This window comes from Pecten maximus, chromosome 10, assembly GCF_902652985.1.
Source record: "Pecten maximus chromosome 10, xPecMax1.1, whole genome shotgun sequence".
NCBI lineage: Eukaryota > Metazoa > Mollusca > Bivalvia > Pectinida > Pectinidae > Pecten > Pecten maximus.
In genome coordinates, this window is record NC_047024.1 from 13106699 (window position 1) to 13123886 (window position 17188).

A 17188-nucleotide genomic window follows, 5' to 3' on the forward strand; every position below is an offset into this window, starting at 1 on the left:
TCAGTGTGTTCTATTAATTCTTTTCAGATATAAACAATCCGTATGAAAACCATACGGCATGTAATAAGTAACGTTACCAGCCGTACTGAAAGTTCCCATTCATTATTTCTCCTGCATTATCGTCGGTTTCCACCTGCTGCACCGTTTGACAGCTACTCCATTGAATCACGATGTACGTCCTTACCAGTACTCACCGAGTGTTGTCCTCACACCTATAGACTTGTACGATGGTAGTAGTGTCAGTCTAGTTCCTCTTTCCCAGTAGTTTGTTCCGGTGTTATTAAATCCTATGACAACCGCTGTCCTACGCACAACCATATTTCCAATACAAAGTTGGTGCACAGAACCGCGGCTGCAATAGGACGTTAAAGATTAAAATCCGAGAACTTGATGAATGAAGATGTCACAATTGATTTATCATCTTCAAAAAACGATCCTTGATGTATCAGGAGACATTAAAACGTGGAAAAACACCCGAGCTTTCATACCTTACCTATCCAAGTGTTCAGAGGAAACTGAGAGAAATTCCAACATGTGTTCGTTTATATACACCAATGGAATTCTTGGCTATTTATATCGACGTAATCCTGCGTCATCAAAACGTCACAACATTCAGGGAAAGCCCTAGAATATCTTCTGCTGTTGAATTTGCCTTTTTTTAATTTGAAGATGTTGGATTTAAAGATCAGATGTGTAAAATGTCGATTTTATTCATACAATAATCTTGAAATGCATCTTTTTCTTTTCTTGTACAATAGAAAATCTGGGAGTGTCCCTCTTTTGATAGAATGATCTCTGATAAGTGACGTCAAAAGTGTTTTAAAATAGATACTCTCGAAGTGAGGCAGGAAACGACATTCCATATATGGACATGAGTTGGCAGCGACATAAAAACATGAAAAAATGCCTTCTTGTTAATATAAGAAATATCATTTGTTTCAAGAACAGGGCTAATTGATTTCTGTTAATGCATCGAAGCATTCAGATTCTAGTGTTCCTACCTGGAATAAACATACTAAGAGCTCGACACCTTAGTTTTTCATCGGCGCATTATTGAAAATAAAATGGAGGGATGGGACTGGGCGACATGTTTGATAACCACTAGATACTGATCTTAATCCATTCAGTTAAATGTGATTATCTTTGGAAACATTAGTTAATCATCACAAGGTAAACCAAGAGTCAAGTATCATTTTATAAGGTTAGCATTAAAGAAAATCAGTTGCAATTACAGCTTCTATTTCATATCTTTCTTATCGATGCATCTTCTGCAGTCAGTCACGTGACTAAGACACGGATCGATAAGTCTATAGCATGTGGTCGTTGACACTGTTCCAGTGTTCGACTGGCTTCATTTTCTGGTCCTTCTACCAATCTAAAAAATCGCAAATTTGCCATTTGTCTAGGAATTCACTATTGATACATGTTTACTCCCATTTCCCCCTCATAATCAATAAAATTATTGTAATGAATTATGCAGATGTGACAGAATTTGTTATTGATTTTTGAGTATGTGTTTTATTACGCCTGTATTATATGACAACTGTCACCGCTCTCCACCCACATCCCCGCCTCCAGTCTAACCCCTTCCGGTAGATAGATTTCGTGGATGAAGTCTACCCGTGTCAAGGATGTTTACACACTCACAAAGCAGAAGTATTGTCTTTTTTATTAGTGACAAGACAGCGGTCAGTATTAACCAAAGTCACGGTGACTGCACATCCTAAAGTCATTGTGGTTTGATCACTACCTCATTCATGACATTCTGTTTTGTGATCAGTTACAACGTGAGTGACTGACATTATTTAATAATGCACGTGACATGCACGTGATCGGAAAACACCTATTAGTAGTGCAGACATGATGGAGGCGAATGTTATTGTATTATTTACCGGACCATAATGAACTGCTTGTACTTCGTGTTATTAATACATATTAAAATTGCACACCATCATGGTGACAATGTAACACAAATAAATATTCACAATTTATAAACAACAAAGGATCAGTAATAAACGAGTTCAGTATAACTACATACCGCCGATGTAAATCAGATATAAATCGATGTAAAATATTGAATAACTTATAACAAGTGATTCGACCTTTTATACATGTTTTGATGCTTTCCATGATCGTACTGTATATAGATATTAAAAATAAATTCAGTGAATGATACAGTAAATAATGCAGTAAATGATACAGAAAATTATACAGTGAATGATACAGTAAATGATACAATAAATGATACAACAAATGATAAGTAAATGATACAGTAAATGATACAATAAATGATACAGTAAATGATACAATAAATGATACAGTAAATGATACAGTGAATGATACAATAAATGATACAATAAATGATAAGTAAATGATACAGTAAATGATACAATAAATGATACAGTAAATGATACAGTAAATGATACAGTAAATGATACAATAAATGATAAGTAAATGATACAATAAATGATACAGTAAATGATACAGTAAATGATACAATAAATGATACAGTAAATGATACAGTAAATGATACAATAAATGATACAGTAAATGATACAATAAATGATACAGTAAATGATACAGTAAATGATACAATAAATGATACAGTAAATGATACAATAAATGATACAGTAAATGATACAGTAAATGATACAGTAAATGATACAATAAATGATACAATAAATGATAAGTAAATGATACAATAAATGATACAGTAAATGATACAATAAATGACACAGTAAATGATACAGTAACTGATACAGTAAATGATACAGTAAATGATACAGTAAATGATACAATAAATGATCAAGTAAATAATACAGTAAATGATACAGTAGATGATACAGTAAATGATACAGTAAATGATAAGTAAATGATACAATAAATGATACAGTAAATGATACAATAAATGACACAGTAAATGATACAGTAACTGATACAGTAAATGATACAGTAAATGATACAGTAAATGATACAATAAATGATACAGTAAATAATACAGTAAATGATACAGTAGATGATACAGTAAATGATACAGTAAATGATACAGTAAATGATACAATAAATGATCAAGTAAATAATACAGTAAATGATACAGTAGATGATACAGTAAATGATACAGTAAATGATAAGTAAATGATACAATAAATGATACAGTAAATGATACAATAAATGACACAGTAAATGATACAGTAACTGATACAGTAAATGATACAGTAAATGATACAGTAAATGATACAGTAAATGATACAATAAATGATCAAGTAAATAATACAGTAAATGATACAGTAGATGATACAGTAAATGATACAGTAAATGATACAGTAAAGGATAGAGTAAATGGTACAGTAAATCATACATTAAGTAATAGAGTAAATGATATAGTAAATGATACAGTAAATGATACAGAAAATGATACAGTAAATGATACAGTAAATGATACAGTAAATGATATAGTAAATGATACAGTAAATGACACAGAAAATGATACAGTAATGGTACAGTAGATGATACAGAAAATTATACAGAAAATAAGAAGTAGATGATACAGTAAAATAATGAATGAACATTCTTCATAATGTTGTGTCGTCTTTCTCTACTGGAGGAGATGTTTGGCTAAGGAATATCTTTACAGGAAAGTTGAATTCTAAAAGAGTACACATATCCACTTGGCACAACACTAGTCACGTGATATACCAAAATGTTTGTCTGGACATGTGGTGTCTCAAAATCACCAATAATGTGGATTCTGGCATTGTCTTTTGTAAAGTTACTAGCAGGGAGCAATTATAAGTCACACAAATAATCTTACCTGAAAAATAGCCATGCCGTTATACTTACAACTTTTATAGCACGCAATAGGAGCATTTGTTTGACCGTGTTTGACTTTATATATGTATCAACACTAACTGTAACCTTGAAATACAAATGGTGGTTGTGAACTTTTGAATGATATTAGCCAAAAATGGCATAAAATGAGGCATTTCAGACAAAACATCTAGTCAAAGTAAGACGGTTGTTTTCAAGGCATATAGTTAAAGTGCAGAATGTTTGGACTGGTAACTCAGCGATTGAACATTCAGAGATTTTAATAGTGTATCAGAACATTTTGGATGTGTGTATTTGCCATATTTGTCATTCCCAACTGCCATTTGCATTTCAAGGTCGAAATAGAATCAGTGTTTATATGTATATAAAGTCGAATTCAAGCAATTCTCCTATTGCATGTTATAGATACTTATCAGTATGACGGCATGGTTATTTTTTCCAATATATAATAGGCATGAGCTAACATGTGTTAACATGTAGTTTTCGTATGTTTTGTACTAACAATTTATCAAGTTACTTCTGTTAAATTACATTATAGTAGTGATATCTAGGGGTGTAGATGACCCTTAAGTGATAATTGAGGAAATCGGATGAATGTACAAAGATAGATAAAGTAGGTGTGTTCACGTGACTATTGAAGTAACTAGATTGTACAAAGATAACTTATGTGTGTTCACGTGACTATTGTAGTAACTAGATTGTACAAATATAGATAAAGTATGTGTGTTCACGTCACTATTGAAGTAACTAGATTGTACAAAGATAAATTATGTGTGTTCACGTGACTATTGTAGTAACTAGATTGTACAAAGATAGATAAAGGATGTGTGTTCACGTGACTATTGAAGTAACTAGATTGTACAAAGATAAAGTATGTGTGTTCACGTGACTATGTAAGTAACTAGATTGTACAAAGATAAAGTATGTGTGTTCACGTGACTATTGAAGTAACTAGATTGTACAAACATAAATATGTGTGTTCACGTCACTATTGAAGTAAATAGATTGTACAAAGATAAAGTATGTGTGTTCACGTGACTATGTAAGTAACTAGATTGTACAAAGATAGATAAAGTATGTGTGTTCACGTGACTATTGAAGTAACTAGATTGTACAAAGATAAATATGCGTGTTCACGTGACTATTGAAGTAACTAGATTGTACAAAGATAAATATGTGTGTTCACGTGACTATTGAAGTAACTAGATTGTACAAAGATAGATAAAGTATTGTGTTCACGTGACTATTGAAGTAACTAGATTGTACAAAGATAAAGTATGTGTGTTCACGTGACTATTGAAGTAACTGGATTGTACAAAGATAGATAAAGTATGTGTGTTCACGTGACTATTGTAGTAACTAGATTGTACAAAGATAGATAAAGGATGTGTGTTCACGTGACTATTGAAGTAACTAGATTGTACAAAGATAAAGTATGTGTGTTCACGTGACTATGTAAGTAACTAGATTGTACAAAGATAAATATGCGTGTTCACGTGACTATTGAAGTAACTAGATTGTACAAAGATAAATATGTGTGTTCACGTGACTATTGAAGTAACTAGATTGTACAAAGATAGATAAAGTATTGTGTTCACGTGACTATTGAAGTAACTAGATTGTACAAAGATAGATTAAGTATGTGTGTTCACGTGACTATTGAAGTATCTAGAATGTATAATGATAAAGTATGTGTGTTCACGTGACTATTAAAGTAGCTAGTCCAATACCATCGGGTCGCTTTTCGTTCCTCCGAAAAAAATGTATTCATTGGACCCAATGGCATCGAAGAAAATTTGTTTCGGGTTCATGTTGCCTTGAGGTAAAGCATAGTGGAAGCATGCGACTCTTGTCGCCTTAAGTTAAAGCTGGGTGGAAGCATGGGTCTCAAGTTGCCGAGTTTGTCAAAAAACAATCTTCACAACGTAATATATTATGTAATGATAAGGCTCTACAATATGTATTCATGAAGTATCAAACAAGCGATCTAAGTGCACAAAACGAGTCTGAATAATGTTTCGGTAATTGATTTGACCAACTGTAAGGAGCAAACTTTAATTATATTATTTTTCGCGAAATTTAAGAGAAAGGATTATCATTTTCTATATATTTTTTTATGGCATTGTAATTGAACATTTAAACATTTATTCGCAAAGACAAAACCGACTGAAGTTAAAAACATAACATGCACAGAACCAAGACTGACTTAGTATAAAACAAGCAATCTGAGTGCACAAAACGAGTCTGAAAGATTTTCGGTAATTGATTTTACCAAATGTTAAGAGCAAATTTGATATTATTTTTTTGCGAAATTTCGGGGAAGGGATTATTATTTTCTATTATTTTTTTTCATTGCATTGTGATTGAACACTAAAACATGTATCCACAAAGACAAGACTGACTGAAGTAAAACGGAAAAACAGGTCATGCTGAAACAAGATAAACCGAGGTTATAAAACATGACATGCACAAACAAATGATGTGATATTCTACATTTTAACTCACTCTGCTAGAACAAGACATGTCCCACTATTCACGAGTCTGAATGTATGTATATTAAATCATTCGTGTGTCAAGTCACGAAGATTTTTCAAGTGATTTTCACAATTCTGAAAGTAGGAACACCAAATTCCTATTTACGCTCCAAACGTACTTTCAAGATTACTGTAATATCAGTTTGCGTATATGTGTTTCAGGATGGAGTTTTGGTATCGGTTATTATGTGGGGTGTTTGTCGGTACTTCCTCTCCATGACTTCATTTTGTCATACTTGTACAACACTATATTCTTGTTATACTACGGACAGTCTGAGCTCCCACAGCACTATACCCTCCAGCTACCCAGCACTTAATAAAATGATCGTAGTGCAGTATAATACTCCTACAATCTCTTGAAATACAGGTTTTTTGTCTGTCTGTGTGTCTGTCTGTCTTTGAGTCTGTCTGTGTGTCTGTGAGTCTCTGTCTGTCTGTGTGTCTGTTTTCCTGTCTGTCTGTGTATCTTCCTGTCTGTACCTATGTGTGTTCGCACTCGTCCGTTTTTGCGTGAATATGCTTGCGATATCCAACATGACTATTATGCATATACTATATACCGTATTTCATAGTTGCTTAGATTTGATTAATGCGATACAAGTAGTCAAAAATGTTGTTAAGTCCCTAATAGGAATAAATGTATAAATATGTTATGGTTTTTGCATCAAACCTTTTAAATATATCGTCCGGTCCGTAAGTGATTAAATATTTCGGTCGGATAAGGCAGGTTTTATTATACATGTATGATAGTCTAAATGTTAAAATACTTACTTTTATGTCTTATGACATTGATAACTCTGTTTACCAAATACTAGCTGTACGATTTAACTTGTGGATAGGACAATGTTGACTGGTGTATTATTCCGCTGATAATGTCAACTTCTCCATCGTGTTTCTCAACGAATCTCATTGTATACACACTTATATAACACATAATCTCCATCTCTATATATATAACTAGTCGATGTATTTTATTTATTATTAGTACCTTTTCTTTAGCTCAGACATAAATGACTTTCAAAACGTCTACTATTGGAAAATTCGAGTAGATGTATGTCCCTTACTCTTGTGTGAGACTAATCATTATTATGTTCTAAACCCGAACACAAATGTACATAATTATTATGCTACAAATTAGTCAAATGTTGCTCATGGCTATTCTTATCGTGATGTGTATCAATATTAATTACAATGTAAACGTGGAAGACACCGGTTTTAGATTCATCTATATCTTCTACGTTTTTGGCCTTACTTGATGCCATCAAATACAATAACTCACAGATATAAAACCGGTCTCTTCTACAACAAATCCGTTAGATTACCATGTATTTACTTAAAACAGTTGATTTCTGAACCTACTAATTTCACAGAAAACTCTAGTACACTCTTAGATGTCTTCTTAGTAAATAACAGTGACATTGTTGAAAACTGTTATGTTGGAGATCCATTTCTTGGGTGTAACCAAAGATACCATTGTCCAATTTATGCAAAATTAATATTTACTAAACCACCACATGTAAAATGTCAAAAACGCGAAATATTTTTGTATGAAAAATGTGATTTCGTTGACTATCGCGGCACGCTATCAGCATTAAATTGGGATACTTTGGTTGAACAAACTGTTAATAACGCTTCCAAATTTATTGAAAATGTTATTCTTGAAACTGTGTCTACAACCATACCTCATAAATCAGTCGTTATACGAAAGCATGACCCTCCGTGGATGCATAATAACATACGTAAACTTATTAGACGTAGGAAAAGAATTCACTCTAAAGCTAAAACCACACAAAATGCTAACAAATGGGAACAGTACAGACACATTAGAAATCGATGTATCGATGCAGTTCGTAGCGTTAAGGAAAGTTATCGTGTCAAGCTTACAAATGAACTTCAGAATAAAAATACGAATCCGCGTAATTGGTGGAAAATTTTAAACAAATTTACAAAATTTTCTACAAAATCTACTTCTATACCTATACTAATACATAATGGTAAAGAATATTCAGAAGACAAGGAAAAGGCTACCATATTAAATAATTGCTTTGCTCAACAGAGTCAACTCGACGACGAGAACAGCTTTGTTCCTGACGTACATAATAACACTCAATACAAATTAGATAATATAACTATCACTAATGAAGATGTTTTAGATGCAATAAATGTTCTTGAACCATCAAAATCATCTGGTCCTGATCGTATTAATGTTAGGTTATTAAAGGAAGGAAAACATGAGTTATGTCCCTCACTTTGTGATTTGTTTAATAAGTCATTACATGAACAATGTTATCCAGAGGCTTGGAAGCTTGCAAATATATCCCCTGTTTTTAAAAAGAACGACCCTAGTAACGTATCTAATTATAGGCCCATATCATTAATAAGTATTTTGGGGAAAGTCATGGAAAGATGTGTATTTAAGTATGTGTATAACTTCCTTCGCGATAGCAACTTTTTTACTATACATCAATCTGGTTTTACTAAAGGTGGTTCAGCTGTCAATCAATTATTAATTTTAACGAATGACATATGCAAGGCGATTGATAATGGGAAAGAGGTGCAAGTAATATTTTGTGATATAAGTAAGGCCTTTGACCTCGTCTGGCACAAAGGGCTAATTCATAAATGAAAATTGGCAGGAATTTCAGGAACTTTACTGGGATGGTTTAAAAATTATCTTTCAAACAGACAGCAACGTGTAGTTTTAAATGGAGAATTTTCAGACTATGTAAATATTAAAGCAGGCGTTCCTCAAGGTTCTATCCTCGGACCGCTGCTATTTTTAGTGTATATAAATGACATTGTATCTAATATAAATTGCCTTATAAAATTGTTTGCCGATGATACCACTTTGTATCTTGTCGTTGATAACCCTATAACATCGGCAAATATAATAAATTCCGATCTCTCTAAAATACAGGAATGGGCAACGAAATGGTTAGTTAATTTTAATGCAGATAAAACCGAATCCCTACTGGTAAGTAGAAAACATAATAAGTGTCATATGTCTGCTTTGTCGATAAATAACTTAGCCGTTAAAACTGTAAACATCTCGGTGTCACACTGAACTCAGAGCTTAGTTGGATAGATCATGTAGACTCTATTATTTCAAAAGCATCCAAGCGACTCTCAGTATTACGCAAATCAAAATTTATTCTTGATCGCAATTCATTAGAACAAATTTATTTTTCCTTCACTAGGCCAATATTAGAGTATGCTGATGTCATCTGGGATAATTTACCATTGTATTTGATAAACAGAATAGAAGACATTCAGAAAGACTCCGCAAGAATTGTTACCGGTGCTACAAAACTTGTCAGTATTGATTTATTGTATAAAGATGTTTGCTGGGAAACTCTCTCTGATCGTCGTGAAAAACATAAAATCATTCAAATTCATAAGATGATACATCATTTAACCCCCTCTTACCTGTCAAATATCGTTCCCCCCAAACAATCTGAAATACATACTAGAAATACTAGACAAGCAAATGACATATCTATGATTATAACCAGAACTACATTTTTCAAAAATTCTTTTCTTCCGTCGTCCGTTAGTTTATGGAACAAATTGCCAAATGAAGTAAAACAAAGTCCACCCTTTCTGTATTAAAGTATCACCTTAACAAAACTAAAACAAAATCTCCACCATACCGAAATGTCGGAAATCGTATAGCACAAATACACCACGGTAGGATACGACTACAATGTAGCTTCTTAAAATCTCATCTTTTCGAGAAAAACATTATTGATGACCCGTTCTGTAGCTGTGGATATATTGAAGACAGTTTTCACTATTTATTACAATGCGAGAAATTCTCAGAAATAAGAACTCGTTATATTTGGTCTCTGAACTATAATTTTGATTTAGACACACTGCTATGGGGAAACCAGTCTTTGAATAACCAACAAAATGAAGAAATTTTCATTGCAGTTCAAAACTTTATTATTAATAGTAAACGTTTCGAGTGACTTCCAGATTTTAAATATCAAGTTATCATTGAAATATACCTGTATCATTACTATTGTAATACTTAATATTGAATTAATCCATGAGCAACATTTGTTTTTGTTTTTAATTTAATAAGTTTATCAATTGTTTAAATACCAATTCATTCATTTGTTTAATTGTATGTTTAATTAATATAATTCACAGTTGCAATGTTTAAAATACCACTGACTCATGTAAACGCATGCTGAACACAAACAAAGGGAGATGACTTACATAAGCTGTAAGCTTGCTGTCAAATCCCTATTCATTTGGAATTATATGTATATGTTTATTGATGTTTCCACTGAATAAAAATATTGTTTAAACTAAACAAAGAACTGACTGACAATTAAAAATAATATGACATGCACATGCAGTTTTATTGAAAAGTTTGGTATTATTTCGACTACAGAAGTCAAAATGACATTTGAATAAGATTTAAGTAGCGTTGCCGTCCCTGTTGCTGTTCCCATCATGCGAGGTGCTCTTCTAAAGAAAACTTGAGATAGACAGCCCTCTTCATTATTTGTTGTGATGAAAATGAAAAAAAACCCATATTTCCTAGAACTATAATCACAAGAAAAGTTGTGTCGTTATATTAAACTAGAATAACGTTTGTACATTGCTGACAAAAATATGAACTTTTTTTCCATTAGTACATAAGACATGACATCAAAGCACAAGGCATTGTTATGGTACAGACACCACTAAAACTGTACATCTCGGTATTATAATGGTACAGACCACTACTACTGTACATCTCGGTATTATAATGGTACAGACCACTACTACTGTACATCTCGGTATTATAATGGTACAGACCACTACTACTGTACATCTCGGTATTATAATGGTACAGACCACTACTACTGTACATCTCGGTATTATAATGGTACAGACCACTACTAGTGTACATCTCGGTATTATAATGGTACAGACCACTACTACTGTACATCTCGGTATTATAATGGTACAGACCACTACTGTACATCTCGGTATTATAATGGTACAGACCACTACTACTGTACATCTCGGTATTATAATGGTACAGACCACTACTACTGTACATCTCGGTATTATAATGGTACAGACCACTACTACTGTACATCTCGGTATTATAATGGTACAGACCACTACTGTACATCTCGGTATTATAATGGTACAGACCGCTACTACTGTACATCTCGTTATTATAATGGTACAGACCACTACTTCTGTACATCTCGGTATTATAATGGTACAGATCACTACTACTGTACATCTCGGTATTATAATGGTACAGACCGCTACTACTGTACATCTCGTTATTATAATGGTACAGACCACTACTTCTGTACATCTCGGTATTATAATGGTACAGATCACTACTACTGTACATCTCGGTATTATAATGGTACAGACCACTACTACTGTACATCTCGGTATTGTAATGGTACAGACCACTACTACTGTACATCTCGGTATTATAATGGTACAGACCACCACTACTACTGTACATCTCGGTATTATAATGGTACAGACCACTACTACTGTACATCTCGGTATTATAATGGTACAGACCACTACTACTGTACATCTCGGTATTATAATGGGACAGACCACTACTACTGTACATCTCGGTATTATAATGGTACAGACCACTACTACTGTACATCTCGGTATTATAATGGTACAGACCACTACTACTGTACATCTCGGTATTATAATGGTACAGACCTCTACTACTGTACATCTCGGTATTATAATGGTACAGACCACTACTACTGTACATCTCGGTATTATAATGGTACAGACCGCTACTACTGTACATCTCGGTATTATAATGGTACAGACCACTACTACTGTACATCTCGGTATTATAATGGTACAGACCACTACTGTACATCTCGGTATTATAATGGTACAGACCACTACTACTGTACATCTCGGTATTATAATGGTACAGACCACTACTGTACATCTCGGTATTATAATGGTACAGACCACTACTACTGTACATCTCGGTATTATAATGGTACAGACCACTTCGATCGTAACCTGACCAATAGTCACCATTGCAACAACGTCATTCTAATTATGAAATAGCTCAGCTTCCAGGTACAATGCAATATTCATAGCTCGGATACTGGTCTAGTGATGACGTCACTTATTCCCAGGAGACTGTTAATCCTTAGGCCTGTCCGTCAACTGTTGTGCTTTACCGAATCACGGACCGAAAGTGTACTGAATACTGAAATCGAAACGCGAAGTAGAAAATTCTCACAAACAGATGTATGTATATAAAAAGCATAAGCTAAGGTAAGACCAGGTTCGCTTTGATTTAATATTTGTGAGAAAATTCACAGCCAGGCGTCTAGCATGTTGATACCGAAAGGAATGAGATGAAGTAATTGTAGGATATTAGACATTGTCACCTGTAACATATTGGAAATAATAGTGATATCACTTTATGGTACAGTGTTATATACAATACAAACATAGATTTCCTCAGCTCTCGGCATACCTTCATGTTACATTGGTCCCTGAGGTTTATTTCCTCATAAATATAACAATAATACATACAACAATAATATAACAATAATACATACAACAATAATATAACAATAATACATACAACAATGATATAACAATAATACATACAACAATGATATAACAATAATACATACAACAATGATATAACAATAATACATACAACAATAATATAACAATAATACATACAACAATGATATAACAATAATACATACAACAACGATATAACAATAATACATACAACAATAATATAACAATCATACATACAACAATGATATAACAATAATACATACAACAATAATATAACAATAATACATACAACAATAATATAACAATAATACATACAACAATAATACAACAATCATACATACAACAATAATATAACAATAATACATAGAACAATGATATAACAATCATACATACAAGCATTTAAACACAATAAAAATTAAACACAATTAACGAACGTTTATACACAACGAAAGTTTCATGTTATACATTCTCATCTATACGAAAAATTAAAAATATTGTGTAAAAAAATATAAAAAAACTTGAGACTTCTTCACATGCAAGGATAATAAAAAAAAATAAGGGGTGGGGGGGTTGGGGGGGTTGGGGGGATTTATTGCCTGCTTATTTTAAACCAAATTTGTTCAAATTGGCCTTTTGTCCGTCCTTAAACAATTGCTGAAATTCCACAACTTTCTTCCCCATGATATGAACATTATATTGTGAGATTCATCTGGTGGAACCAATATGGCCGCTAGGTTAGCAGTATTTTTTTAAGAGAAGAAACTGTTTAGCTCTACTTCTCACACATTACCGAGGGTCGGATACCAAGATGGCCGACTGACAGCAATGTTAGATTTTGACAGTTTATTGATATTCGTTAGCTCTAACATTACTGAATGGATGTTTCTCAGTATTGCTGATACACGGCCATCTTGGATTTCATCTGAAGTTGATATTGCTATTTCTCATTGTAATGAATAAAAAATTGAAACGTTCGCATATTGAAAGTGTACAAGTTCTTAAGTGTTATACAGAGTGTTCAAACTTAAAGATATACATGCTAGGCGCTGTAGGTGCTAGGACAAAACCAGTATTAACTGTTTACATTGATAAATACAATGTTTCCTGGTATATTGATAACTTGATTTAAGAATTATTTAAGATCAGGGTCACTGTACCACATTATTAATATGCAAGGTCTTGTCCCACACGAAATTAAATTGAACTTGATTTTGTGAACACTTTGAATTAGACCACTAACGTAGTAAAACAAAGTTTTGTTCGAAATGATATTGGAGATCGCTAAAGGATGATGGGATAGTTTAGTTGGAAGCTGACGATGTCGTGTCCGCTGCTCAACAGGTGTCACCACTGTCCATCAGATAACTATAGCTATGACGTGTTACATCATCACTCGTATTTTGTGTAGATTGTAAATGATGTAACGGCCAGTCCAATGTGGACGATGTTGTCATGGTGACGTCAGCTTGTTCACTCCCCCGCTCGCGACAGATGGCTGGAATGTATGCAGTTTATGGTGCAGTATGTCACAGTTGGCGCCAACCGCGTGTCATTTACTGCGGTGTAGAATTAAAAGCTTCAGAATGCACAAAACATATATAGTACTAATCAATATACGAGAGGTTTATACGCCGTGTCCGATATACAAGGATCACATTCAGCTATAAACGAAATGTCAAAATGGATCAGTTGGACACAAGTTGACAGGAAAGATCCAGGGATACAATATGTGCGCCCCCTTTCAACAATATTTCTGGAATAAAGATTTATATCTATATATATATATCTTTTTATTCACGTCAGAGATAACTTTATTTTGACATGGCTGATTCATTCTGTCCTAGAGGAGATCAAGAATACAAATGCTATTGATAAAAACGGTTTATTGGATGTGTATTGTCAATAGCTTAAAGTTGCCGTCGGTAACAAACACAATGCAGTACTGTATATATATGTTATGGTGGTTCCTAGCAGAAAAATGTAGGCTAAACGATTTTTTCACTGAAAGTTATAGAAAGTTGAACATATCCCCATATCCGAGAGACATCCTGATGACCCTCACTATTTCATGTATATTTGTGTCGAAACTGTTTTTGAAGGTGAAGCATCTTATAGTTGGCAGGTGAGTCGGTCAGTAGTGGGAACAAGAAAAAAAAAGACCAACAAAATGTCTTCGGCCAACCAAAAAAGGTAAATGTGTCTTAGAAGTATTTTATAACATTTAATATGATTTAAAACTCAACCAAGGGACCTATCTTTACGTGAATTAGTTCGCGAATTTGGGTCGGCCATGCGCAATAAGCAAAATGGCGGTTCACCTGACACGCGCCAATTTATTCTGCGTCACATGACAAATGGCAAATATTTCACGTCACATGACACACGCCGAATATTCCGTGTCACGTAACACACACCGAATATTCCGCCTCACATGGTACATGTCTAATATTCCTCATCGATAATTTGTTAGGTTGCTAGGGATGAGATTAATAGAATCTAACTTGGGTCTGTTCCGTGAACAGGGATATCTCAACCCGAGTGTAAGAGTTCGGATGGCCAGCACTCGGCAAGCCTCGTGTTGGCCATCCGAACTCTTACACGAGGGTTGAGATATCATTGTTCGCGGAACAGACCCATGTTTGATTATTTTTCGCACATACTTGCAACCAAATGTAAGATTTTATGAAAATTTTGCATCGCGCCATCTTCAATATTCCTTGGAATGTGCATCAATATTAATGACGTCATCATTTACGACTTGGTTACTCAACGTAAGATGATGACGTTACGTTATTGTGAGCAGCGTCATATAGCGCGTGCCGATTGTCTTTACCCCCTGTGTAAGGTTGATTTTTCTCTTACCCTGGACAAAGATATCCGCAGTTTTACCGGGGTGAGATTTTCGTTTCTCTTTCCCTGTCACGTCAACATTTCCTTGCATTGATGTAACGTCAATATTAGATACATAAGACGGTAAACAGTGTAAGAGAAAAATAATCATTCACCACCATGGAAGTGAAACAGGGGAATCTCAACCCTCGGGGTAAGATAATTAAGCTGCCAAACACTCGGCAAGTCTCGTGTTTGGCAACTTAAGAATCTTCCCCTCGGGTTGAGATTCCCCTGTCTCACCCCCACGGGGATGAAAGATTCTATTAATCTCACCCTAGGGAAAAGAAAAGCTACACGTGCTCTTTTCACGTTCTCAGCAATTGCATTTCGTCACGTCAACAATACCATGACGTTACGGCAACAGTAAAATGGCGTCACGTCGACAATATCAATCACGTCACGTTATCATTTCCTTGCATTGATGTAACGTCAATATCAGATGCATAAGAAGGTAAACAGGGTAAGAGAAAAATAATCATTCACCCCCATGGAAGTGAAACAGGGGATTCTCAACCCTCGGGGTAAGATAATTAAGCTGCCAAACACTCGGCAAGCCTCGTGTTTGGTAACTTAAGAATCTTCCCCTCTGGTTGAGATTCCCCTGTCTCAACCCCACGGGAGTGAAAGATTCTATTAATCTTTTCCCTAGCAACCACCGGATAACCCTGTGAAGTATGTGAGAGGAATCGATCTCATACGTGGCAAGAAGACAGCTGGCACGCGCTATGACGCTACTTACAATAGCGTAACGTCATCATTTTATGTAGCGTAACCACGTCGTAAACTGATAACGTCATCAATGTCGACGCACATTTAATGCGACAATGATGACGCGATTAAAGGGTTTCGCAACTTAAAAGCACCTTACCTTATAGTTTGTTGCTTTTTATGTATTTGAGAAAAATAACCGACCATCGGCCTGTATCGTTGACTATGACACCTGGAAAAAACAGATTGGCTAAATTTAAATTAACGACGAAAACGTCTTGTCACGAAAGTGTTGCCGACGGTTGGCAGTCAGTCGAAGTGTGTAACATAACCTCCCTAACGACGGTTGGCAGTCAGTCGAAGTGTGTAGCATAACCTCCCTAACGACGGTTGGCAGTCAGTCGAAGTGTGTAACATAACCTCCCTAACGACGGTTGGCAGTCAGTCGAAGTGTGTAACATAACCTCCCTAACGACGGTTGGCAGTCAGTCGAAGTGTGTAACATAACCTCCCTAACGACGATTCCGATAATGATCAAGAGTGTAGATGGATATAAAACGGCCGCTAATGAAATGTTTAGATGTAAATATTAAAAAAAAAAAAAATACTTAGAAATCTCAATTTTCTTTTCTTTTTTAATTGACGAAGACAGAAAATCAATAGGCTGAAACAGATATGAA